The 26,318-nt window shown below is 32.0% G+C and overlaps 1 pseudogene; it reads right to left on the minus strand.

Annotated features, from left to right (window-relative positions):
• Nucleotides 1–23,607: 23,607 nt before the first annotated feature.
• LOC149243650 (subtilisin-like protease SBT1.7 pseudogene) lies at nt 23,608–25,465 on the minus strand (annotated as a pseudogene).
• Between the last annotated feature and the right edge of the window lie 853 nt (nt 25,466–26,318).

Consider the following 26,318-nt stretch of genomic DNA (forward strand, 5'->3'; position numbering starts at 1 on the left):
ATTGGCAACGATTGAGCCTCCCATCACCTATAAATTAGAGGCTTGGCCACAATATTTGGGATCAAAATTAGTGCACTGTTATGCTGTCGAGAAGCTGTTGAGAGAGAGAGGAGCTAGGAGCTAAGGGAAGATTCGATACAATAATCATATCTATAATCATTCTTCTCACATATGATAATATATATTTCCTGCTTTTTTATCTATGTGATGATATTGATACCTTCTTTTTGTATATGTTGCTTCAATGGAGAGACTGATGTTTGTCATTGATGCATGGAAACTCTATTTTTTATTATATGTTGATGTATTTGATAGTTAAATTTTCATATGCTATGAAGGTCACTTTGTGTCTTTCCTATGTGCAGGTCTTTGTCTCAGAGCTGACTAAGGATCATTTCTCTGTCACATTGAAATTCTAGTAGATTTGTGCGAAATACTAGCAGGTAATCCTTCTATGTTGTTTTGTCAATCCCTATATTAAAATGATGTGTTTGCATGCATATATGAACAATTGTAGGTCCTTTGATTTTGTTTGGCTTAGGTTCTGTGAAATATGAGAGGTTTTTTTGTCTAATAGTCGCGCATTAATCCCTACAACAAAGAGCTCTTGTTGGAATGTACTTTAGTGTAAAGGAACTGCAAGTCAAATGATAAGGTATTTGTGAACATGGTAGCCTATTTGTGCTATGGATATCTCGTGGAAGCCTCCAAGGATTGCTTTTAGTATTAACCCATAGGGGAAACAAAGTTTCTAGTGTTTAGATTGCATTCAACATTCCATGGATCAACATATTAATAGTAAATTCGAATTGATTGTTGGGTTTGAGGTGAAATTTGTATTCTCCCTTAAAAAATTTCATGCCATCATTGCGTTCATTATGTCTAGAGGATTACATAGGACAATGTTATGGGTTATATATATGAAAGGTATAAATGTAAAATCTCAACATTGGACTTTTTTTTTATTAGTACTCGTGTGTTGTGTTTCATTTCATGTGTATCTATTGGGTTAGTGTCTTGGTGCCTTGAATTATTGGCATTCATGTTGGTCCAAGTACCTAGGTAGAATTTAGAGTGTGTGGTGGATATTTAGCTATTAGGGTCATCACCTTGGATTAATAATCCATATTTAAAATTTATGGGTGTTGTGGGAGTTAACACTCTACAGTGGCTAGTGGTGGAATTGGGTCTCGAGTGATGGACTGAGTAGCAATGAGGAGCTGGTTTATAGGTATTCTTGTTTGGAACTGGAGGGGTTTTCTGAGGGATCTTCAGATAAGGGAAATTGGAGTATCCAAACTCTACAGGTTACATTGCACTAGTGTGGTAGAATTGTTAGTGCAAGTTTCGACAAGGCGTGGCAAGTTCGAGAAACACATTTGTAGCATGGTTCGTGACGCAGAAGAATTGAAGTGAGGGAGGAGCCTGGTTGTCTATAACCATAAGAGAAAAGCGAAGGTGAGACAATTGCCTTGTTAATGCCATTGACATCTCACTTTGAGGGGACAACCTTCTCCCCAGAAGGGGTTACTAGGATTTTGCACCAATTATGTAATTTGATTGAACAATTAGATCGAGCTTAGTAGGATGAGCACCACGAGTTACTAGATGTTATGATTCATTTTCAAAGGAAGGTTTGGGTGATGCACAAAAGAATAATCAACTTGTGGAGGGAGCAGAGACGCGCCCAAGAGTAGTTAGAGTGGTTGGATTCTCACATGCCTAACATGGAAGTTCATGTGCAGTATGAATTCAAGTTTCCTTGCCTGGATTTGGAGCATCATGTCTAGGTAAATCATGATGAAGTTTATTGTTAGTTGTCTTTCTACTAGTTTTATTAGCGTTTTAGCATTTTTTGTTAGTTTATGTATGTAAAAATTTGCCTTTTAGCAAGTTTGTGTTGTACCTAGGTATGCATGGGTTAGATAATAAATCTAGTAAGAATGAGGCCAATCGATTTTTGGACTCCTAACTATAAATATAAACCTTTCGATTAAAAAAAAACAAAAGGGACTTTAAAAATGCATTATTATAATTTAAACTTTTAATCAAATTTTAAATAATGTACTTGTAAAATATTTAAAAATGTATTATTATATTTTAAACTTTTAATCAAATTTTGAATAATGTACTTGTAAAATAGTAAAATATCACATGGTTAAATAAATCAATATTTTATTTACAATTAGCTTTTAAATTATTAAATTTCTCCCATAATTAAAAATAAATTTTATATTACAAATATTATAATTGTAAAAATAAAATGTTAAATAATTTAATGTGTTATTTACATATTTTTCTTAAATTATTAAAAATATTTAATAATAAAATATAATTTATTTTACTGAAGATAAATTTCATAATAATTATGTGAAATTTATAATAATATTTATTAAGAAAACTACTTGAGATTATTATTAAAAATATTTAATAATAAATATATAATTTATTTTACTGAAGATAAATTTCATATTAATTATGTGAAATTTATAATAATATTTACTAAGAAAACTACTTGAGTTTATTATAATAATATTTCTTGAGGTGTTTAAGTTCAACATAATATTTTTTAAGATTTCTTAAGGTATTAAGTTCTACATGTCATTGGGATTTGAATGTGGATGGATGGTGGACATTTAACTTCCATGGAATATGCTAAAATATTTCTAATAGGTTAAGATTTATCTTTAAGTTAGTTATGCTCTTTTAATTAATTTATCTCAAATTAATTAATTAAACAAAAGGTCATATCAATGTGTCATGTTGGATATGTGGTATTCATAAGTCATGTTATTGGCCACATATTATAACTAAATCGATTTAAAAGTTAAAAATTTCCATAGTAAAGTAGGGGTGAATCTCCATGATTAGAAATCCTATTTAACTTGTATATTTTTTTTTTATTAAAAATAATAAAAATAGTTTAAAATAAAATTACAATGTACTTAATTTTTATGTTTTTTTTTTTTAAATCAAGCAATGTGAGATTTCTCTTGGTGTAAATGTTTTTAAGCTTACATAGATTAATATCTATCAAAACCCTTACCATCTATTTAATTTATACAGTAGTAGTACTAGTATATATATATATATATATATATATATATATATATATATATATATATATATATATATTCATTCTAATTCAAATGGATAACAGGCAATTATTTTAAAAAAAGTAATCAATAACTAAATTAATTTTTTTTTGTTTTTTTTTAAATATTAAAATTCCTAAATCTATGATGGATTAAGAACTTGTTGGTTATTGAAGAGCATGTAATTATTATTGTATAGATGTGATAATCCTTTGTTTTCTCTAACAAGTGTAGGGAAGTTTAGTCTTTACTGTTCAAGTTAGAAATTATGTTTCAGGGAAATTGCAAAAAATTACATAAAAATTATAACCTATATTGTTCAAAGCTAAACTAATAATCGTCAAGAGGAAAAATGAATCTTATGGTATTCTTTATGAAAGAACTATAAATTGGTATGTGAAGTGGATAAATTAATTGTTTGCTAAAGTACAAAGAATTGAATAAATTTTGGAGGGTAGTAACCACCAGTAAGTCTACACATTTACAGTTTATTCCTACATAAGTACTGAGGAAAACATACATAAGTGGGAAGTAACTCCCAATAAGTATATTTATTTACATCTTATTATTATCCATTTTTTATGTAGAGTTGTTCGCAGTAGTGTTTGTTAGGTTGCAGTGAATTTTAATAAATTTAAAAAATTAGGTTCGAGCCACTTGGCTCCCCAAGCACCAATTTCCTATAGATTTAGGATTATTCCAATGCTAATAAACCCCTAAATATTATTTATAAAACTGATTTATATATAAGAAAATTTTATTTAGAAAAATGGTCCATTAATTTTAATAAATTAAAAAAATTACACTGGTGTCACGTGGCTCCCCACCCACCAATTTCTTAGGGATTTGAGATTATTCCAATTCTAATAAGTTCCTCCACATTGATATTATTCCAATTCTAATAATTTCCTCATTATTAGTTATAAAATTCATTTATATACGAGAAAATTTTATTTAGCAAAATGGTCCATTAGTTTTACAAATTATAAAATTAAATTCGTACCAAGTGGCCCCCTAACCACCATTTTCCTAGGGATTTGAGATTATTCCAATTCTAATAAGTTCCTTCGTTTTCATATTATTCCAATTCTAATGAGTTCCTCCTTATTATTTATAACATTCATTTATTTATAAGAAAATTTTATTTAGAAAAATGGTCCATTACTTTTAATAAATTTAAAAAATTATATTCATGCCACGTGGCTCCCCACCAACCAATTTCCTAGGGATTTGAGATTATTCCAATTCTAATAAATTCCTCCATGTTAAGATTATTCCAATTAATAAATTCGTCAATTTTATTTATAGCATTCATTTATATATAAGAAAATTTTATTTAGCAAAATGGTCCATTACTTTTAATAAATTTTATAAATTAGATTCATGTCACGTGGCTTCTCACCAACCAATTTCCAAGGGATTTGGGACTATTCCAATTCTAATAAGTTCCTCCATGTTGAGATTATTTGAATTCTAATAGGTTCCTCATTATTATTTATAAAATTCATTTATATATAAGAAAATTTTATTTAGAAAAATTGTCCATTACTTTTAATAAATTTAAAAAAACATATTCATGCCACATGGTGTTGGACATTGGACAAGCCAACACACCCCATGTGTTTCACGACATGGACTAACCAGCTCTCATGGATCCTTATCTCTAGCGATGTGATCGTTGACTAAGGCTTGCAATTTTTGGTCTAACAACAATTGAGATTCCCAACAAGTGGTATTAGAGCACAGGTCACGAGTTTGATACACACCCAGCTTGCATTGGGGGTGAGATTGTTGGAAATTGGATGAGCAATTGATTCCCGTGTGTTTCATGACATGCACTAACCGCCTCTCGTGGATCCTTGTCTCTGGAGATGCGATTGTTGATAAACACCTATGGGTTTTGGTGTAACGAAAATCATGATTCCAAACACATGGCTCCCCACCCACCAATTTCCTATTTATTTGAGATTATTCCAATTCTTATACGTTCCTCCATGATAAGATCCTCATTATTATTTATAACATTCATTTATATATAAGAAAACATATAACAACATATTTTCCTACATCTTCACTATGTTGCAAATAAATTCCATCCATTATGGAGTTAAGATGTCTCTTAATGTGTTCGAAGATCATATTCTCTACACCAATCTTCTACTCACACTAGAAGAATGTGGCCTACAAGTTTTGAATGCTACGTCTTCTTCAATTAATAAAAAGTACTTATATACCATATATAACAATGTATTTTCCTATAATTGTGGCAACAACTTACTTCCCTATCTTATTTACCAGTATCTGAACATACATATATTTGTACATTGCCATAGGTTTTTGATAGTGTCAAATTTAACATGGACAAAGTATATGAGAAGTTTGGAAATTTTATATTGGATCATGAGGCTCACTTACGAGACCTTGACTCTTGAGAGGAATATGTGTCACCTTACAGATGAGGAGACAATGTTTTACCATCTTATGCCACAAATCTCCACAAGATCAATTATGTGTCTCCCATAAATTTAATAATTGAGGGTGGTTTAGATGTTAATGATTTGAAGGAGTGTTCTATGAGAGATTGCTTTAGATTTCAAATACAAATGCATAAAATTAGCTCAGATATGAGTTTGGTGTGTCTTAGGTTTAGTGTAGGATCAGTGTAGAATTAGGTAAAGTAGCATGAATGAATTTGTGCTCTAAAATAATTAACAATCATTCAATAACAAATTTTCAAATTGCAAGCTGATCTTATTAGTCATTTCTTTAAGGACCAATATTAATCTATTTTAATCACAAATCTAAGAAGAGTTTAGAGTAATATATTTTTTTCTTATGTAAACTTTTTAAAATGCAAAATTTCAAAAAGCAAGTTTGTATCTCAAAGATAAAATTGACAAAAAAAGTATACCCCAAATATAAAATAGTAACATTACTTGAAATGATTAAAATTATTTAACCGTGAAAAATTATTTCTTTTCATTGTAGACATTAGTTGACATTGAAATATTTTACTTATTATGACATTTAAATATTTTACTTATTGTTGTGGGGAAAAATGCCTATGCAGGACGATCCTATCCACCTAAGGTGTGACAGTGCCTTAGCAACAAACAGAAACAACTATTCTAGTATTCTTCCTTTATGAATTAAGAATGAAGAGAGATGGATGGACTAACCGGTGTCTTCCGTTTGTCCCTTGATCCGGTTTCTCTTCTCTTTGAGGGTTCCCAGCTACTTGCCTTCTCGCTCGCCCAGCTTCAACAGGTTCCTGCAAGATCACAAGAAGAGAACATTACACAAAGACATAGATTCATATTCATAACTAGTTCAGGATTAGAAATAAACTAAATATACTAATGCGATCATACATCAAAGATACATCAGTATATAGGAGAAACCAAGATAGATTTATTGATGAATAACAAGGTTCAGGAGGGGATACAACCAAGAGGGCTCCAATCCAGCATCTCCTTCCCAGCAAATGAAATTCCTATCTTCACCTTCCTTCAAAGCATTAAGCACCCAATGATTCCAATCTCAAACCAACAACAATTCTTTGCAATAACAAAATTCCAGCCTCTAGATCTCATGGATGAGAGATCCATATATAGATGTTTGGAGAGAGGATGAGTCAGCTTGAGATCTGACTAGTGTCCTCTCCCTCTGTCAGTTCTTGCTTCCACTTGGAGACTAAGAGCCTCTTACTCATCACTAGTCAAATTCCTTGAGGCAAGTGTCATTGGAGAAGATTCTGGAAGCTTCTAGGGTCTTTCCACCTCGTTGAATGAACTTTCCATTTGTCACTTCCCGCTCAGCGCACCCTGGTAGTGCTTCTACCTGCGTTGCAGTGCACCTAGCCAGTGCAATCTCTACATTTCAGCGCAGACAGCTAGTGGAGCCTCTGAATTGATCCTGAATTGACTTGTTTTTGAGCAGTTTCTGGTGGAGAACTTCTGTGAATTGTTGTGGTTTGTTAGCCTTGTTCCTCTAGGGGTAGGAACAACATGTTTAGGGACTTTGGATCCCTTGGATTATGGACATTTCATGCTCAATGTTGTAAGGCACAAAAATGTCTATAACACTTATGAAGTACATTATTTATATTAATAAGTTGCATGTAAAGTTCCTCCATGATTAATAAATTGTGGAATTTAGAAATTATGGTTGATGTTTTGAAATGTAATTTTATTTTTAAAATTTGGAATGTCTTATATTATAAATTTATTATAAGAAAAATAGATGAGGTAAAAATATAAAATTGTTTTTTTTTAAATTTAATTATCATTTTTTAAAATATATCATACATTAAAAAATTGTAAATTTATAGGTTTAAAATTTCATCAATATTGTTTTACATTATACAATTTTTTAAAATTTAACATATTCAAATGAGATTATAGTAAATGAATTTATAAATTTACAAATGCTTATTTGATTTCATTTTATATTATATGAATTTAGTTTTGAAAAAATCATTATCCATTATTCATTTGTTTTTAAGATTTTGGACTATATTTTCAATTATTGTTTTTCATTAAAAATGCCTATAGGGTATAATATTTATCTTTTCGTTTAATATAAATCCATTGAGTTTATAATCATGGTCAACCATGGTCCAACATCACATTGCGATAAATATTTTCTCAATATGAAAATCAACAAATGTTGCATTGTGACAAAGGTTGTCTCAACCATGGTCAGTCATGGTCAACTATGGTCAATACCCATGGTTACATTATGACAAAGTCTGTCTCTTGGTCCAATGTCACATTGTCACAATCATGGTCATCCATGGTCGAGCATGGTCCAACATTGTGTTGTGACACAAATTGTCTCAATACGGAGATCAACCATGGTCAATGATGGTCAACCATTTTCCAACATCACATTACGACAAATGTTGTATCAATATGAAAATCAATCATGGTCAACCATATTCCAATGTTGCATTGTGACAAATATTTATCTTAGGGTTTATATTCCTTGGGTTTATAATATTTATCCCTTGGGTTTAATATTATTCTCTTGGATTTATAATATTTATCTTAGGGTTTATATACCGTGGGTTTATAATATTAATCCCTTGGGTTTAATATTACTCCCTTGGGTTTAATATTATTCTCTTGGGTTTATAATTCCTTTGGGTTCAATCATGTTCTACCATATTCCAATGTTGCACTGTGATAAATATTTATCTTAGGGTTTATATATGTTGAGTTTATAATATTTATCCCTTGGGTTTAATATTATTCCCTTGCTTTTATTATTACCTTGGGTTTATAATATTTACCTTAGGGTTTATATACCTTGGGTTTATAATATTAATCCCTTAGCTTCTATATTATTCAGTTCTGTTTATATTATCAATCCATTGGGTTTTTAACCCCTTAGGTTTTTAGTATTAATCCATTGGGTTTATAATATCAATCGCTTTAGAGTTTATATATCTTGAAATTATAATATTAATCCCTTGGGTTTCATATTATTCCCTTGGGTTTATAATACCTTTTGTTTTTAGAATTAATCCCTTGGGTTTACTATTCCCTTCGATTTATAATATCAATCCCTTGGGTTTATTTGGTTCATATTCCTAGGGTATAATATTATTCATTGGGTTTATAATATTAATCCTAGGGTTTAATATAAATCCATTGGGTTTACAATCATGGTCATCCATGGTCAACGATGGACCAATGTCACAATGTGCTACACATTGTCTCAATATGAAAATCAACCCTGGTCAAACATAAAATTGTGACAAACATCATCTCAATACGAAAATTAATGACGGTAAATCATGGTCAACCATGTTTATTTTAGGGTTATTTGTCTCACTATGAAAATCAATCATGTTCAACCATATTCCAACATCGAATTGTGACAAATAATTATGTTAGGCTTTACAATACTTATCTTAGGGTTTATATTCCTTGTGTTTAATATTATTCCCTTAGGTTTATAATCCCTTGGGTTTATAATATCAATCCATTTAGGTTTTTTTTTCCTAAGCTAAAGTAGGACCTTTGATTTTCTATTTAACGGGTTGAAAGAAGTACAAACATTTGGTGGCCTCAACCCGCCCTGAAGAGAAACTGAGTCTGTTGACCAACTTAAGTTTTTATAAGCCAACCCATAACATAAAAGAATAAGTCTGCTTATCCATGCCAAATAAATGATACTGCCAAAAATACTAATCTGATTTCCTATCGACATAATGACCTATAGACTAAAAAGAGAGCTTGTTCTCGGCGAACTAACAAGGAAAACCATAAGCATAGCTAGAAAGATTAATCTACCATATTTTCAGGTGGGGTGTCTTCATATTTTGTCACTGGAACTATCTTCTTTAGTTGTTGTTGAATCTCCTCTAGCTTGCTGTCCTGCATGAGCAGAGTTATCTGAAGGTTCTTCATTTCTCTCCGCAAATTAGGAATTCCCTGAGCCATCTCTGCCATTTCCATCACCACCTATTCCATTGCCTTTGCTAGTAGTCTCTTCAACACCTAGTAGACATGTAAGGCCTGCTTGTATAAAGACATGCGCCCCTTAGTATTACCTGGGTGAGGAATTAGGTTACCCCAGTCTTCCATCTCTGGTTCTGAATCTTCCTGCATAGTAGTTGCTTCTAGTTCTTGGGTTATCCTACTTATATCAGCGTCGATTCCTTCACTATAAGCTCTTTCTGCCTCCTGCACCGTATGCTTCATAGTTTTCCTGCCTCGTCTCTGGCCTACTGGAGATGGGGTTCTCTATTCCTGTTTGTTGGTTTGGCAACCTCTTCCTCTGCCCCTATGACCCCTTCCACGACCTGGGCAAACTGATTTATTCTTGACCACTGCCTTGCTTCCCTGTCCAACGTCGAAGGATGCACTCCGTGTAAATCTCTCACCTCCTTGCCCCTTAGTTTTCTTTTCTAGGTTTGTTCCCTCCCCTTGTTGTTCTCATTCGGGATGCTTAACCTTCCCCACTCCTTCCCTCGAATGGACTTGGTAACTCTGCCCAGGATTTTTCTCCTCCTCCCACCTTGTCTGCTATTCCATCTATGATTGCCCCTACTCGTTAACCACCCAAGGATATTGCGTGCTCTTATCCTGACCTGTGCAGGGCCCTTCCTTGCTCAATTCGGCCCCAACCTTTCTCATTCTCCCACACTCTGTCTTCTGACTGATATTACAATGGATGAGTTTTCGGTCATTATCCTTTCGTTGATCTTCTGCAACTATTAAACCACTTCCCGTTTCCTTTAATCTTGTCGGTGATAGCACAGAGAGAAATGGAAAATTTCACGCCTTCATGCCTCTTTTCATGCCAAGTTGTAGAGCGTTTCTGCCAGCCTATACCTCCCTGCACCTCCTTCCTTTGCCACATGCATTCTTCAGGTCTGCCTTATCCTACCCTTATTAATCCTATGTCAGCTACCCTGCGTCCCATCGTTTGGTCATCACCATTCTCACCACCTTCCTACTTCATTAATCTGTCTCCTCTACTCCTCGGGATTCTACCTAGCCTGCATGTCGTCCTAACATCCTGTGTAATTATGCTGTTGCGTGGTGACCTGCCTTGACACCTTCCTACCTTCATAATGATCCCATACGTCGCCGCCTCTTCCACCCTGATCGGGGGCATCAATCCCTTTAGGTTTTGTATACATTGCATTTATAATATTAATCCCATGGTTTTATAATACCTTCGGGTTCAATCATGGTCAACCGTGTTTAACCATGGTCACATTGTGAGAAAGAATATATCTCGATCCAACGTCACATTGTGAGAAAGAATATATCTCGATCCAACGTCACATTGTCACAACTATGGTCATCCAGGGTCCAACATCGCATTGTGAAATTTTTTTTATCAATATGGAGATCAACCATGGTCAACGATGGTCACCCATTGTCCAACGTCGCATTGTGAAAAATGTTGTCTCAATATGAAAATCAATTATGATCAACCACATTCCAATGTCACATTGTGGAAAATATTCATCTTTGGCTTTATAATATTTATCTTAGGGTTTATATTCCTTGAGTTTATAATATTTATCCCTTGGGTTTAATAGTATTCCCTTGGGTTTATAATCCCCCGGTTTTATTATTTCCTTGGGTTTATAATACATTTGCTTTTTAGAATTAATCCCTTAGGTTTATTATTCCCTTCGGTTTATATTATCAATCCCTTGTGTTTATTTCGTTCATATTCCTAGGATATAATAGTATTCATAGAGTTTATAATATAAATTATAGGGTTTAATATAAATCACTTCAGTTTACGGTTATGGTTAACCATGGTCCAACATCGCATCATGAAAAACATCATCTCAATATGAAAATCAATGATTGTAAATCATGGTCAAGCATGTTTATTTTACGGTTTATAATATTTATCTTAGGGTTTTTATACCCCGGGTTTATAATATTTATCCTTTAGGTTTAATATTATTCCCCTACAACAAGCTGCTATAGATATTGGGGAGAGAGAGAGAGAGGTAGGGTCTGATTTTTACAGCTATATCAAGAGTGAAATCAATAGCTGGTTTACATATTTCACCACCTTTTTCTTTTCAATGCTATGAAAAACTTCAAGACAATAAGATAATGGATATTGGCCTATCAAATTTATCAGCCACATTTATTAACGTGGTTGTGCTAGTTTAAATTATTATGAGAAGTAACTAATGAGTGTGAACTATTTTCAAGCATTTATTGCAACCACATCCATAAATTATGGCATAAATATAAGGGAAAGTTATCCATATGGAATTTTATTATGCAAATGCTACAATAAAACCTTCAAGTAATTCTCTAATCAAATATTGGAAAATAAGTTTTTTTAATAATATTGAGAAAAAATATTTATTTTTCAAAGTTAACGATTATAAGTTGCATTGATTAATGCTAAACAAATAGTGTTCAATTGAATTCTTAGGGACTAGTAACATCTTGGAAGGCTCATCTCAATATCAATAATATAATTAAGTTCAGCTGATTATTTCCATATTTTAAGAGTTTACAATCATCAAGTGGATCACACAAATATAAATGCTATATTTTAGAGGTGGGAAGACTTAATATATAAGAGGTGATTAATTTTTCAAGTATTTTTATAATTATTATGGAGTAGTTTAACTTATAGATGAAATAATGATCCAGATTTAAATAGGAACACAACAAATTACATATAATCATAAATACACAAATGTGACAGAAATAACACTTCATTTCATTGATATCAAATACTAAAATATGCTTACATTTCTATGAGCATAGAAATTTCTATTTTAGAATAGGGCATCCAAATTTTTTATTTAATTATGAATAATTACGATATGCATGTCTTTTCAAAATAGATTTTCCAGAATTTTAATTTAATTATTGATAATTATTAGGTGAATGGTAAGGATTTGAACTTCATAAAACATTCTAAAATACTCTTAGTATACACAAATTAGTCTTGTCCTTTTTGCTCTTTTATTTAAATTGATTAAAAAAAAAAGGACATACAAATAGATGTCATATATTTTTGGGGATGTGGTATTGATAAGCTATGGTATTGGCCCATGGTATTGTAACAGATCCTATTAAAAAATTAAGAATCTCCATATTCTGGATTTAAGAGATCTCTGGTTTGTATCTTTTCAATCAGTGACCGGAGAATTCACAGTATGAACATTTTTATGCCAACGTTTCAAATCCCAAATGGGATCCATCATGAGGACTTAAGAATGATGATAAAAGAAGAGCTGCTTAGAAAGAAATAAATAATAATGAGGATAAATTTAAGGAACAACACAATGTCGGCTGGAATATTTATTTATTAATTAATTTTATTAATTTAATTTTAATAAATTACTTTTATTTTTATTTTTGCTGATGAATTTTATATATTAATATTTATTGAAGAGTTAATACATTAATACATTAATGTATTAATGTGTGGTTATATCTCCATGGTTAGGAATCTTATTACATGTTATTTTTAAATTCTCGAAATAAAGTTATAATTTATTTAATTTTTATGACTTTTTTAATTTTAGAGAAATGATATGTAACATGGAGTGTGTGGATACTTATAGTGGATTTTAGTGTTTCACATCCATAGTGTGTGGATACTTATAGTGGATTTTGGTGGATGATAGAGATTTAAGCTCCATGGAATATTCTAGAATAGTTTTAACTAATTCTCAAAGTAGTTATGTTCCTTTTTTTTCCATTTTAATTTAATTAATAAATTAAAAAATATCATATGAAAAAATATTATATGAAGTGAGTTATGGGTTTTTGGCCATGTGGTATTGATAAGCCATGGTATTCGCTATAACAAAGCCTATTTACAAATTAAGAATCTCCATGGTAAATTTGAGATAAATGTCTATGGTTAAAATTTTTATTCCATGTTTTTTTTTAAAGTATATAAGTTTGACTTGTATATTGATTCTTTTTATAATTATTTTTTGCTCATGTCTCCATATTCTTGTTCCCTGTTTTTTTTTAAATATATATATTTAACTTATCTATTTTTTTTTTATTATTATTTTTTGCTCTCTCATATTTACATGGAAATAAATTATGAAACAAAGACACTCTCAAAGGCAAGTGCCCTTATGGAACCAGGTTAATGGAAAATAGGTAATGAAATCATTCAATATCCTCTTAAAACTTCCTTTCCAGCACAACTAGATGCTCAACAACAACATTTATAAGATATCTACACTATTTTTGATGTTTTTTTTTTATAAACAATAGTTTTTATTTGCAACTATAATTTCTCCGTTTTACAAAACCATGATGGATAAATTATCTAGTTTTTGATTCTAGCTTTGGTTTAGAATTATCCGATGTAAACTCTAAAAAGAAATTTTGTATAATAAAATTTGTGTGATTTTGATGAACTTAATAATAAAGTTACAATTTAGACAAAATTTTTATTTTCAAATTTTAGCAATATGTAATGTAGCATTAAGCATTTTGATTGGTGTGATTATTAGAGTGTTAATGCATAAGATTTTATGAGATCCCCATATCTCTCTTTTAACTAGAGTACTTATATTGTTCAATGTTAAACTAATAATCGTCAAGAGGAAAAATGAATCTTATGGTATTCTTTATGAAAGGCTATAAATTGGTATGTGAAGTGGATAAATTAATTGTTTGCTAAAGTACAAAGAATTGAATAAGTTTTGGAGGGTAGTAACCACTAGTAAGTCTACACATTTACGGTTTATTCCTACATAAGTGTCGAGGAAAACATACATAAGTGGGAAGTAACTCCCAATAAGTATATTTATTTACATCTTATTATTATCCATTTTTTATGTAGGGTTATTCGCAACAGTGTTTGTTAGGTTGCAATGACTTTTAATAAATTTAAAAAATTATATTCGAGCCACTTGGCTTCCCACCCACCAATTTCCTACAGATTTGGGATTATTCCAATTTGAATAAGCCTCTCAATATTATTTATAAAACTGATTTATATATAAGAAAATTTTATTTAGAAAAATGGTGCATTAATTTTAATAAATTAAAAAAATTAGATTGGTGTCACGTGGCTCTCCACCCACCAATTTCCTAGGGATTTGAGATTATTTCAATTCTAATATGTTCCTCCACGTTGATATTATTCCAATTCTAATAATTTCCTCATTATTAGTTATAAAATTCATTTATACATGAAACTTTTATTTAGCAAAATGGTCCATTAGTTTTAAAAATTATAAAATTATATTCGTACCAAGTCCCTACCCACCAATTTCTTGGGGATTTGAGATTATTCCAATTCTAATAAGTTCCTCCCAATTCTAATGAGTTCCTAATTATCATTTATAACATTCATTTATTTATAAGAAAAATTTATTTAGAAAAATGGTCCATTACTTTTAATAAATTTTAAAAATTATATTCATGCCACATGTCTCCCCACACACCAATTTCCTAGGGATTTGAGATTATTCCAATTCTAATAAATTCCTCCATGTTGAGATTATTCCAATTAATAAATTCGTGAGTGTTATTTATAACATTCATTTATTTATAAAAAAAAATTATTTAGCAAAATGGTCCATTACTTTTAATAAATTTTAAAAATTAGATTAATGTCACGTGGCTTCCCACCAACCAATTTCCAAGGGATTTGAGATTATTCCAATTCTAATAAGTTCCTCCTTGTTGATATTATTCAAATTCTAATAGGTTTCTCATTATTATTTATAAAATTCATTTATATATAAGAAACTTTTATTTAGAAAAATTGTCCATTACTTCTAATAAATTTTTAAAAACATATTCGTGCCACATGGTGTTGGACATTGGATAAGCCAACACTCCCCATGTGTTTCACGACATGGACTAACCACCTCTTGTGGATCCTTATCTCTAGAGATGTGATCGTTGACTAGGGCCTGCAAGTTTTGGTCTAACGACAATCGAGATTCCCAACAAGTGGTATCAGAGAGTAGGTCACAAGTTTGACACACACCTAGCTTGCATTGGGGGGAGATTGTTGGAAATTGGATAAGCAATTGATTTCTGTGTGTTTCATGACATGTACTAATCACCTCTCGTGGATCCTTGTCTCCGGTGATGCGATTGTTGATAAACACCTATGGGTTTTGGTCTAATGGAAATCGTGATTCCCAACACATGGCTCCCCACCCACCAATTTCCTATTGATTTGAGATTAATCCAATTCTAATAAGTTCCTCCATGATAAGATCCTCATTATTATTTATAACATTCATTTATATATAAGAAAACATATAACAATATATTTTCCTACGTCTTCGCTATGTTGCAAATAATTCCATCCGTTTTGGAGTTAAGATGTCTCTTAATGTGTTCGAAGATCATATTGTCTACTCCAATCTTCTACTCACTCTAGAAGAATGTGGCCTACAAGTTCTAAATGCTATGTCTTCTTTAGTTAATAAAAAATACTTATATACCATATATAACAATGTATTTTCCTATAATTGTGGCAACAACTTACTTCCTTCTCTCCTATACCACTATCTAAACATACATATATTTTTACATCGCCACAGGTTTCTAATAGTGTCAAATTTAACATGGAAAAAGTATATGAGAAGTTTGGAAATTTGATATTGGATCACGAGGCTCACTTATGAGACCTTGACTCTCGAGAGGAATATGTGTCACCTTATAGATGAGGAGTACAAGGTTTGACCATCTTATGCCACAAATCTCCACGAGATCAATTATGTGTTTGCCATAAATTTATTAATTGAGGGTGGTTTAGATGTTAAAGATTTGAAGGAGTGTTCTATGAGAGATTGCTTTAGATTTCAAATACAAATGCATAAAATTAGCTCAGATATGAGTTTGGTGTGTCTTAGGTTTTCAGTGTAGGATTAGTGTAGAATTAGGTAAAGTAGCATGAATGAATTTGTGCTCTAAAATTAATTAACAATCATTCAATAACAAATTTTCATATTGCAAGCGAATCGTATTAGTCATTTCTTTAAGGACTAGTATTAATCTATTTTAATCGCAAATCTAAGAAGAGTTTAGAGTAATATATTTTTTTTCTTATCTAAACATTTTGAAAATGCAAAATTTTAAAAAACAAGTTTGTATCTCAGAAGATAAAATTGACAAAAAAAAGCATACATCAAATATAAAATAGTAACATTACTTGAAATGATTAAAATTGTTTAACCGTGGAAATTTATTTCTTTTCATTGTAGATATTAGTTGGCATTGAAATATTTTACTTAATATGACATTTAAATATTTGACTTATGAAGTACATTATTTATATTAATAAGTTGCATGATAAGTTCCTCCATGATTAATAAATTGTGGAATTTAGAAATTATGGTTGATGTTTTGAAATGTAATTTTATTTTTAAAATTTGAAATGTCTTATATTGTAAATTGATTATAAGAAAAATAGATGAAGTAAAAATATAAATTGGTTATTTTAATTTTTTTTTTCTTTTTCTTTTTTTATATTTAATTATCATTTTTTGAATTATATCATACATTAAAAAATTGTAAATTTATAGGTTTAAAATTTCATCAATATTGTTTTACATTATACATTTTTTTAAAATTTAACATATTCAAATGAGATTATGGTAAATGAATTTATAAATTTACAAATTCTTATTTGGTTTTGTTTTATATTATATGAATGTTTTTTTTGAAAAAATCATTATCCATTATTCATTTGTTTTTAAGATTTTGGACTATATTTTGAATTATCTTTTTTCATTAAAAATGCCTATAGGGTATAATATTCATCTTTATGTTTAATATAAATTCATTGAGTTTATAATCATTGTCAACCATGGTCCAACATCACATTGCGATAAATATTTTCTCAATATGAAAATCAACAAATGTTGCATTATGACAAAGGTTGTCTCAACCATGGTCAACCATGGTCAATGATGGTCAATCATGGTCAACCATGGTCAATATCCATGGTCACATTATGAAAAAGTTTGTCTCTTGGTCCAATGTCACATTATCACAGTCATGGTCATCCATGGTCGAGCATGGTCCAACATTGTGTTGTGACACAAATTGTCTCAATATGGAGATCAACCATGGTCAATGATGATCAACCATTTTCCAACGTCACATTGCAACAAATGTTGTATCAATATGAAAATCAATCATGGTCAACCATATTCCAATGTTGCATTGTGACAAATATTTATCTTAGGGTTTATATTCCTTGGGTTTATAATATTTATCCCTTCGGTTTAATATTATTCTCTTGGATTTATAATATTTATCTTAGGGTTTATAATATTAATCCCTTGGGTTTAATATTACTCCCTTGGGTTTATATTATCAATCTGTTGGGTTTTTAATCCATTGGGTTTTAGTATTAATCCCCTAGGTTTATAATATCAATCCCTCTAGGGTTTATATACCTTGCATTTATAATATTAATCCCTTGGGTTTAATATTATTCCCTTCGGTTTATAATTCCTTTGGGTTCAATCATGGTCAACCATGGTCCACCATATTCCAATGTTGCATTGTGATAAATATTTATCTTAGGGTTTATATTTGTCGAGTTTATAATATTTGTCCCTTGGGTTTAATATTATTTCCTTGCTTTTATTATTACCTTGGGTTTATAATATTTACCTTAGGGTTTATATACCTTGGATTTATAATATTAATCCCTTGGGTTCAATATTGTTCAGTTGTGTTTATATTATCAATCCATTGGGTTTTTAATCCCTTAGTTTTTTAGTATTAATCCATTGGGTTTATAGTATCAATCCCTTTAGAGTTTATATATCTTGAAATTATAATATTAATCCCTTGGGTTTAATATTATTCCCTTGGGTTTATAATACCTTTTGTTTTTAGAATTAATCCCTTGGGTTTGTTATTCCCTTCGGTTTATAATATCAATCCCTTGGGTTTATTTGGTTCATATTCCTAGGGTATAATATTATTCATAGGGTTTATAATACTAATCCTAGGGTTTAATATAAATCCATTGGGTTTACAATTATGGTCATCCATGGTCAACGATGGCGCAATGTCACAATGTGCTAGAGATTGTCTCAATATGAAAATCAACCATGATCAACCATGGTCAAACATTAAATTGTGACAAACACTTTCTCAATATGAAAATTAATGATGGTAAATCATGGTCAACCATATTCCAACATCAAATTGTGACAAATATTTATGTTAGGCTTTATAATACTTATCTTAGGGTTTATATTCCTTGTGTTTAATATTATTTCCTTAGGTTTATAATCCCTTGGGTTTATTATTTCGCTAGGATTATAATATTTATCTTATAGTTTATATACTTGTGTTTATAATATTACTCCTTTGGGTTTAATATTATTCCCTTGTGTTTATATTATCAATCTGTTGGGTTTTTAGTATAATCCCTTGGATTTATAATATCAATCCCTTTAGGTTTTATATACATTGCATTTATAATATTAATCCCTTGGGTTTATAATACCTTCGGGTTCAATCATGGTCAACCGTGTTTAACCATGGTGAGATTGTGAGAAAGAATATATCTCAATCCAACGTCACATTGTCACAACTATGGTCATCCATGGTCCAACGTCGCATTATGAAAAAGATTGTATCAATATAGAGATCAACCATGGTCAACGATGGTCACCCATTGTCCAATGCCGCATTGTGAAAAATGTTGTCTCAATATGAAAAGCAATCACAATCAACCATATTCTAATGTTACATTGTGGAAAATATTCATCTTTGGGTTTATAATATTTATCTTAGGGTTTATATTCCTTGAGTTTATAATATTTATCCCTTGGGTTTAATAGTGTTCCCTTGGGTTTATAATCCTTTGGTTTTATTATTTCCTTGGGTTTATAATACCTTTTCTTTTTAGAATTAATCCCTTAGGTTTATTATTCCCTTTGGTTTATATTATCAATCCCTTGGGTTTATTTCGTACATATTCCTAGGATATAATAGTATTCATAGGGTTTATAATATAAATTATAGGTTTTAATATAAATCACTTCGGTTTATGGTTATGGTTATCCATGGTCAATGATGGTCCAATGTTATAATGTGCCAAGCATTGTCTCGATATGGAAATCAAACATGGTCCAACATTGCATCATGAAAAACATCATCTCAATATGAAAATCAATGATTGTAAATCATGGTCAAGCATGTTTATTTTACGGTTTATAATATTTATCTTAGGGTTTTTATACCCTGGGTTTATAATATTTATCCTTTGGGTTTAATATTATTCCATTGCAACGAGCCGCTATAGATATTGGGGAGAGAGAGAGAGAGAGAGGTAGGGTCTGATTTTTACAACTATATCAAGAGTGAAATCAATACTTGGCTTACATATTTCACCACCTTTTTCTTTTCAATGCTATGATAAAATTCAAGACAATAAGATAATGGATATTGGCCTATCAACTTTATCAACCACATTTATTAATGTGGTTTCGCTAGTTTAAATTATGATGAGAAGTAACTGAGTATGAGCTATTTTCAAGTATTTATTGCAACCATATTCATAAATTATGGCATAAATATGAGACAAAGTTATCCATATGGAATTTTATTATGCAAATGCTACAATAAAACCTTCAAGTAATTTTCTAATCAAATATTTGAGTATAAGTTTTTTTAATAATATTGAAATAAAAATATTTATTTTTCAAAGTTAACAATTATAAGCTGCTATGGTTAATGCTAAACAAATAATGTTCAATTGAATTCTTAGGGACTAGTAACAACTTGGAAAGGCTCATCTCAATATCAATAATATAATTAAGAATATAATTAAGTTCAGTTGAGTATTTCCTTATTTTAAGAGTTTACAATCATCAAGTGGTTCGCACAATTATAAATGCTATATTTTAGAGGTCGGAAGACTTAATATATAAGAGGTGATTAATTTTTCAAGTATTTTCTTAAATTATTATGGAGTAGTTTAACTTATAGATGAAATAATGATGTGGATTTAAATAGGAACACGACAACTTACATATAATCATAAATACACACATGCGACAGAAATAACACTTCATTTCATTGATATCAAATACTAAAATATGCTTACATTTCTATAAACATAGACATTTCTATTTTAGAATAGGGCATCCAAATTTTTTATTTAATTATGAATAATTTCGATATGCATGTCTTTTTGGAATAAATTTTCGAGAATTTTAATTTAATTATTGATAATTATTAGGTGAATGGTAAGGATTTAACCTTCATAAAACATTCGAAAATACTCTTAGTATACACAAATTAAAATACTCTTAGTATACACAAATTAGTCTTGTCCATTTTTCTCTTTTATTTAAATTGATTAAACAAAAAAAGGCATACAAATAGATGTCATATAAATTGAGTTATGTTTTTTTGGGCATGTGGTATTGATAAGCTATGGTATTGGCCCATGTTATTATAGCAAATCCTATTAACAAATTAAGAATCTCCATATTAATGTGTGGTCATATCTCCATGGTTAGGAATCCTATTACATGTTATTTTTAAATTCTCCAAATAAAGTTATAATTTATTTAATTTTTATGACTTTTTTAGTTTTAGAGAAATGGTATGTAACATGGAGTGTGTGGATACTTATAGTAGATTTTGGCGGATGATAGAGATCTAAGCTTGATGGAATATTCTAGAATAGTTTTAACTGATTTTCGAAGTAGTTATGTTCTTTTTTTTTCCATTTTAATTAAATTAATTAATTAAAAAACATCATATGAACAAATGAAGTGAGTTATGGGTTTTTGGCCATGTGGTATTGATAAGCCATCGTATCATATGAAGTGAGTTATGGGTTTTTGGCCATGTGGTATTGATAAGCCATCGTATTCGCTATAACAAAGCCCATTTACAAATTAAGAATCTCCATGGTAAATTCGAGATAAATGTCTATGGTTAAAATTCTTGTTCCATGTTTTTTTGAAAGTATATAAGTTTGACTTATATATTGATTCTTTTAATAATTATTTTTTGCTCATGTCTCCATATTCTTGTTCCCTCGCTTTTTTTAAATATATATAATTGACTTATCTATTAATTTTTTTTTATTATTTTTTTCTCTGTCATTTTTACATGGAAATAAATTAAAAAACAAAGACACTCTCAAAGGCAAGTACCCTTATGGAACCGAGGCAAGTACCCTTATGGAACCGGGTTATTGGAAGATAGGTAACGAAATCATTCAATTTCCTCTTAAAACTTCCTTTTCAGCACAACTAGATGCTCAACAACAACATTTATAAGAGATCTACACTATTTTTGATGTTTTTTTAATAAACAATAGTTTTTATGTGCAACTATAATTGTTCCTTTTTATAAAACCATGATGGATAAATTATCTAGTTTTTTGTTCTAGCTTTTGTTTAGAATTATCCGATGTAAACTATAAAATGAAATTTGGTATAAAATAAAATTTGTGATTTTGATGAAGTTAATAATAAAGTTATAATTTAGAAGAATTTTTTTATTTTAAATTTTAGCAATATGTGATGTAGCATTAAGCATTTTGATTGGTGTGATTATTAGAGTGTTAATGCAAAAGATTTTATGAGATCTCGGCATTTCTCTTTTAACTAGAGTACTAGTGTTGCACTATTTCCTTTTTGTCAATTAAGATTATATTAGATGGTTGGGAAGAATGGTTGTATTATGGATTGATATTATATTAACAATGAACCATATAACATGATTCAATCATGTTGTATTCATTACCAAATAACCTTTCACATGCAAAAACAAGAATGAGTTTTAATGCATTATTAGTTTTATGTCACATATTGGCAATATGTCACATGTTGGTGGCATTTTGATTGTTGTTGTGTGGTTTCCTTCCTTGTGAGTTAAAATTATGCAGGGAGATGAATCAATCTTTTTAATATTTTGTTGTAATAATGAGGGATTAGTTCTCTTAATTCTCTAGAAAAATTGTTTTCCACCTTGTTTTTAGGATTTGGTGCACCCAATGCCAATAAATTTTTGAAGTGTAGAAATTTATTAAATCTTGTATTGGATCTAAATTTATTAAAGGTTTATGTGTTTATAAAGATCATAGCCATCTTTAGTATTGTCTTTTTTATAAAGTTTTGGATGTTAGTAGGGCTTTGAAGAGAAGAGATTCTTCTATCTAATAATTAAATTTTCACTTTCTTAATAACTTTTAAAGTACTCTCCCAAAAATTCATTTTCATAATAACTTTTAAAATTTAAGATAGATTTTTCGGCGAAATCCTATGAGAAATCATTTGTCGACGCCTTTCGAACCAACAGTGTGTGGTTCATCGTCAGGACAAGTTGAAAAACAGATCCAGCACTTGTAATGTGTTAAAATTATATACAGTTGTAAATGTTAAATTGAAAGGATTAAGACATGATATAAATTATTACACCAAATAATCTGTCCAACTAAACAGTTTTTCATTAAAAGTACAGCAAATTTCTCAACAAAGTTACATGAATAAGTATATGGAGTGAATTAAAAAAAAACAAAAAACTAAACCCCAAGTAAAAAAAATTGAAATACACATTTATTATTTTTTTTGGCATTTTGCATTAAAAACATGATAAAATTTATATCAAAAATTGTTTTTTTCTTAATTTTAAATTTTCCTATAATATTATATCAGTAATTAAAAGTAAAAAAAATAATATCACTTTATTAACCTTAAATCACTTTTACTATTCTGGTACTGGTTTCTAATTTGCTTATATATAATGGAAGAGAGTGAAATGTTAAATCACTTTTACTATTCTGGTACTGGTTTCTAATTTGCTTATATATAATGGGAGTGAAATGTTAAAGTTCAAGCCAATTACCACATAGCCAAAAGACTCCATTATGGGTAGTCCAATTTGTTGAAGTCAGTCCAATTTGTTGAAGTCCCAACAAAGTCTTTGACCCTCTGGAGCACTGTCCGGTAGAGTCTAAAAGCGTAGAGTCTAAAAAAATGACTTGAAAACACTTATAAACTAGTAGCAAGGAGTAGGCACAAGAAGAAAACTTGCAGGCCAGAAGTACATGACATGATCAGCAGAATATGGCTACCAGTGGACTGTTCACCTCATGGCCCCTTCCATCGACCCAGCTCAAGTACCCTGAACTTGAGCATCCTTTCTTCACATTTACAGGTGTGATACTGACAGAGAACTCCATCTTTTCATTCTTTTCTTTGAACACCAATAGGTCAGGTTCCACCTGCACTGAAATTTCTGGAGGAGTCTTCACTATTGCTGTGTACACAGATGACGTCTTATTTTCATTTTCCGCCACATTGGTGACAATTCTCTTGAATTTCTGTGGGACTGACCTCGTCTCGTTCCTGAAATCTGCAAAGAAGGAAGGATAGTTGAGGTCACCAATGACCCCATGGGCGGCACAGCAGTAATTCTTCCGGCTCAGTAACCTAATTTCTTGGTTCGTATAATTGAGAGCACAGAGATAATCCAGATATTCATTCACCCCAGCATCATAAAGAAGCCCAGGATCTGCTGCTTTATTGGCATTCAGGTGCCCGGAACCGAAATCCATGGGATTTGCGGGACCAAAACGAGGGTCGGCCTGATCTTTTATAGCCCGGCCGGTATTATCCACTCTGTAGGCCGTGGTCATGAGAGCTGACCTAATGGCAGCGGGGCTCCAATCCGGGTGCACGGCTTTCACCAGTGCCGCCACAGCCGCAGCATGAGGACACGACATAGAGGTGCCGGAATGCAAAGAGTAGTTGGCCTTTAACGGAACAGATCCGACGAATGTTGCATTTTCATAAGGAAATACGGCCGCCAGAATGTCGACGCCCGGCGCAATCACGTCCGGTTTCACAATTCCCGGGGTGAGAAAATAGGGCCCTCGCGATGAGAAACCTGCCACGACAGGCGCAGGCTTAAATCCCAGCCGGGTTACCACGAATCTCAATGCTACAGTGGTGTTTGCATAATCTGCTATTAGACGACCTTGACCCGAAGAAACCGACACGGCGGGCATCGAGTAACTGGAAGGCGACAGGACACGTGCAGTGTGGTCGTCGTAGGCCATTATAATACCGGCAGCTCCGGTTCGGTTGCCTTCTTTAATCTGGAAGTCGAGATCCTCAGAACTGTTACTCATGCACAGCAAAATTTTACTGGCAACAGATTTTGGATCAAGCGACCGGAAGCGGCATGTTGGAGAACTCTCGTTGAAAACCAGGATGCCGGAAACAACTTTTTCTCGACAAAGTAAGAAGTTCCCTCCATGAATTTCCTGTTACCGAGATTTATTTCGGCTGCGAATGCCCGATCAATGGTGCTAGCTCCTACCGTCAAAATCCACGGCGCGCCGTTTACGACTGTTGATCCATTCGGCCCGTCGTTGCCGGCGGAACAAGAAACGAGCACGCCTTTCTCCGTGGCTGCAAAGGCTCCGACAGCTATGGGGTTCTGGATGAGATCCTCGGGCAAGAGGCCAAATGACAGCGACAAGACGTCGACCCCATCGGCTATAGCTGTCTCTATCGCGGCAAGAACGTCAGAACCCACGACGGCATCTTCGGAGTACCAGCCAACCTTGTACATGGCTACCCGTGCCCGAGGGGCCATGCCTCTGGCCGTGCCCGTTGCGTAGCCAAAATAATCAACATCGGGCACAAAGTTTCCTGCGGCCGTGGACGAGGTGTGGGAACCGTGGCCATAATAATCTCGGGCGGAATTGTAATCGTGGATCGGATCTATGTGCCCACCACTTGCCAGGAATCCTTTGTTGAAGTAACGAGCTCCGATGAGTTTTCTGTTGCAGAGCGAGCTATTAAAGGCAGTTCCCGCCTGGCATTGGCCTTTCCAACGGGCCGGTACCTCGCCCATTCCGGTGTCTCTGAAGCTTTGGCTCTCGGGCCAGATGCCAGTGTCTAGAAGTCCGATGATCATATCTGAGCTGTTGCCGAAGTGTGATTGGGGCCATATGCCAGATTTTTCGTCGAGGCCGAGGATGTTGAAAGAATATGTGGTAAGCCACTTTCCCGTCGTGTCCGGGTAACTTGAGAGGTGACCTCGCGTTTTTTTCAGGGCGTCCAGCTCCGATTGGGTTAACTTGGCGCTGAACCCGTGCATGACTGTGTCATAAATATACAGTAGGGCTTCTTGTTTCTTGTTTGTTGTGAGAGATGAAAGGATGGAATTATACCAGTGCTCATGAGAGGAAAACACAGTGGGCATCTGAGATTTATCCATGTGGACTATGTGAATCTTCCCATCATCCCCTGCTGCATCAGCAATGACCGCTGATATGAAACATATGAACATTAATACAGGTTTCATTGTGCAGGATTTTAAGCTGTCACACAAATAATTGATACTTGCGGATTCGCAAGGACATCACCAAGTCACCCTGACAATCCTGCACAGTATTCGTTGTTTTTTCCTGATAAGAAGAAGAAGCAGACTATTAATAAACGTGGGGATTGAAGAATGAAATCTGTATTGTTGCTGTCGAACAACAAATAATGCTAACCCTAACTGGATACTGACACCGTCACATTAATTTTATTTGCTCACTTCTGCCTCATCTAAGCTTCCACCCTTACCACACTTCTACCTTACCCCACTTCTACCTCAGCTTTTATATTTCACATTTTCAACTCATTCCTACCCACCTGAACATTTTATATTGAAGAATGGAATCTGTATTGTTGTCCTCGAACAACGAATAATGCTAACCTTTTAAAGTGCACGC

This window comes from Pinus tabuliformis, chromosome 8 (assembly GCF_031772625.1).
Source record: "Pinus tabuliformis cultivar Carrire ecotype Pingquan chromosome 8, CPIR1, whole genome shotgun sequence".
Lineage (NCBI taxonomy): Eukaryota > Viridiplantae > Streptophyta > Pinopsida > Pinales > Pinaceae > Pinus > Pinus tabuliformis.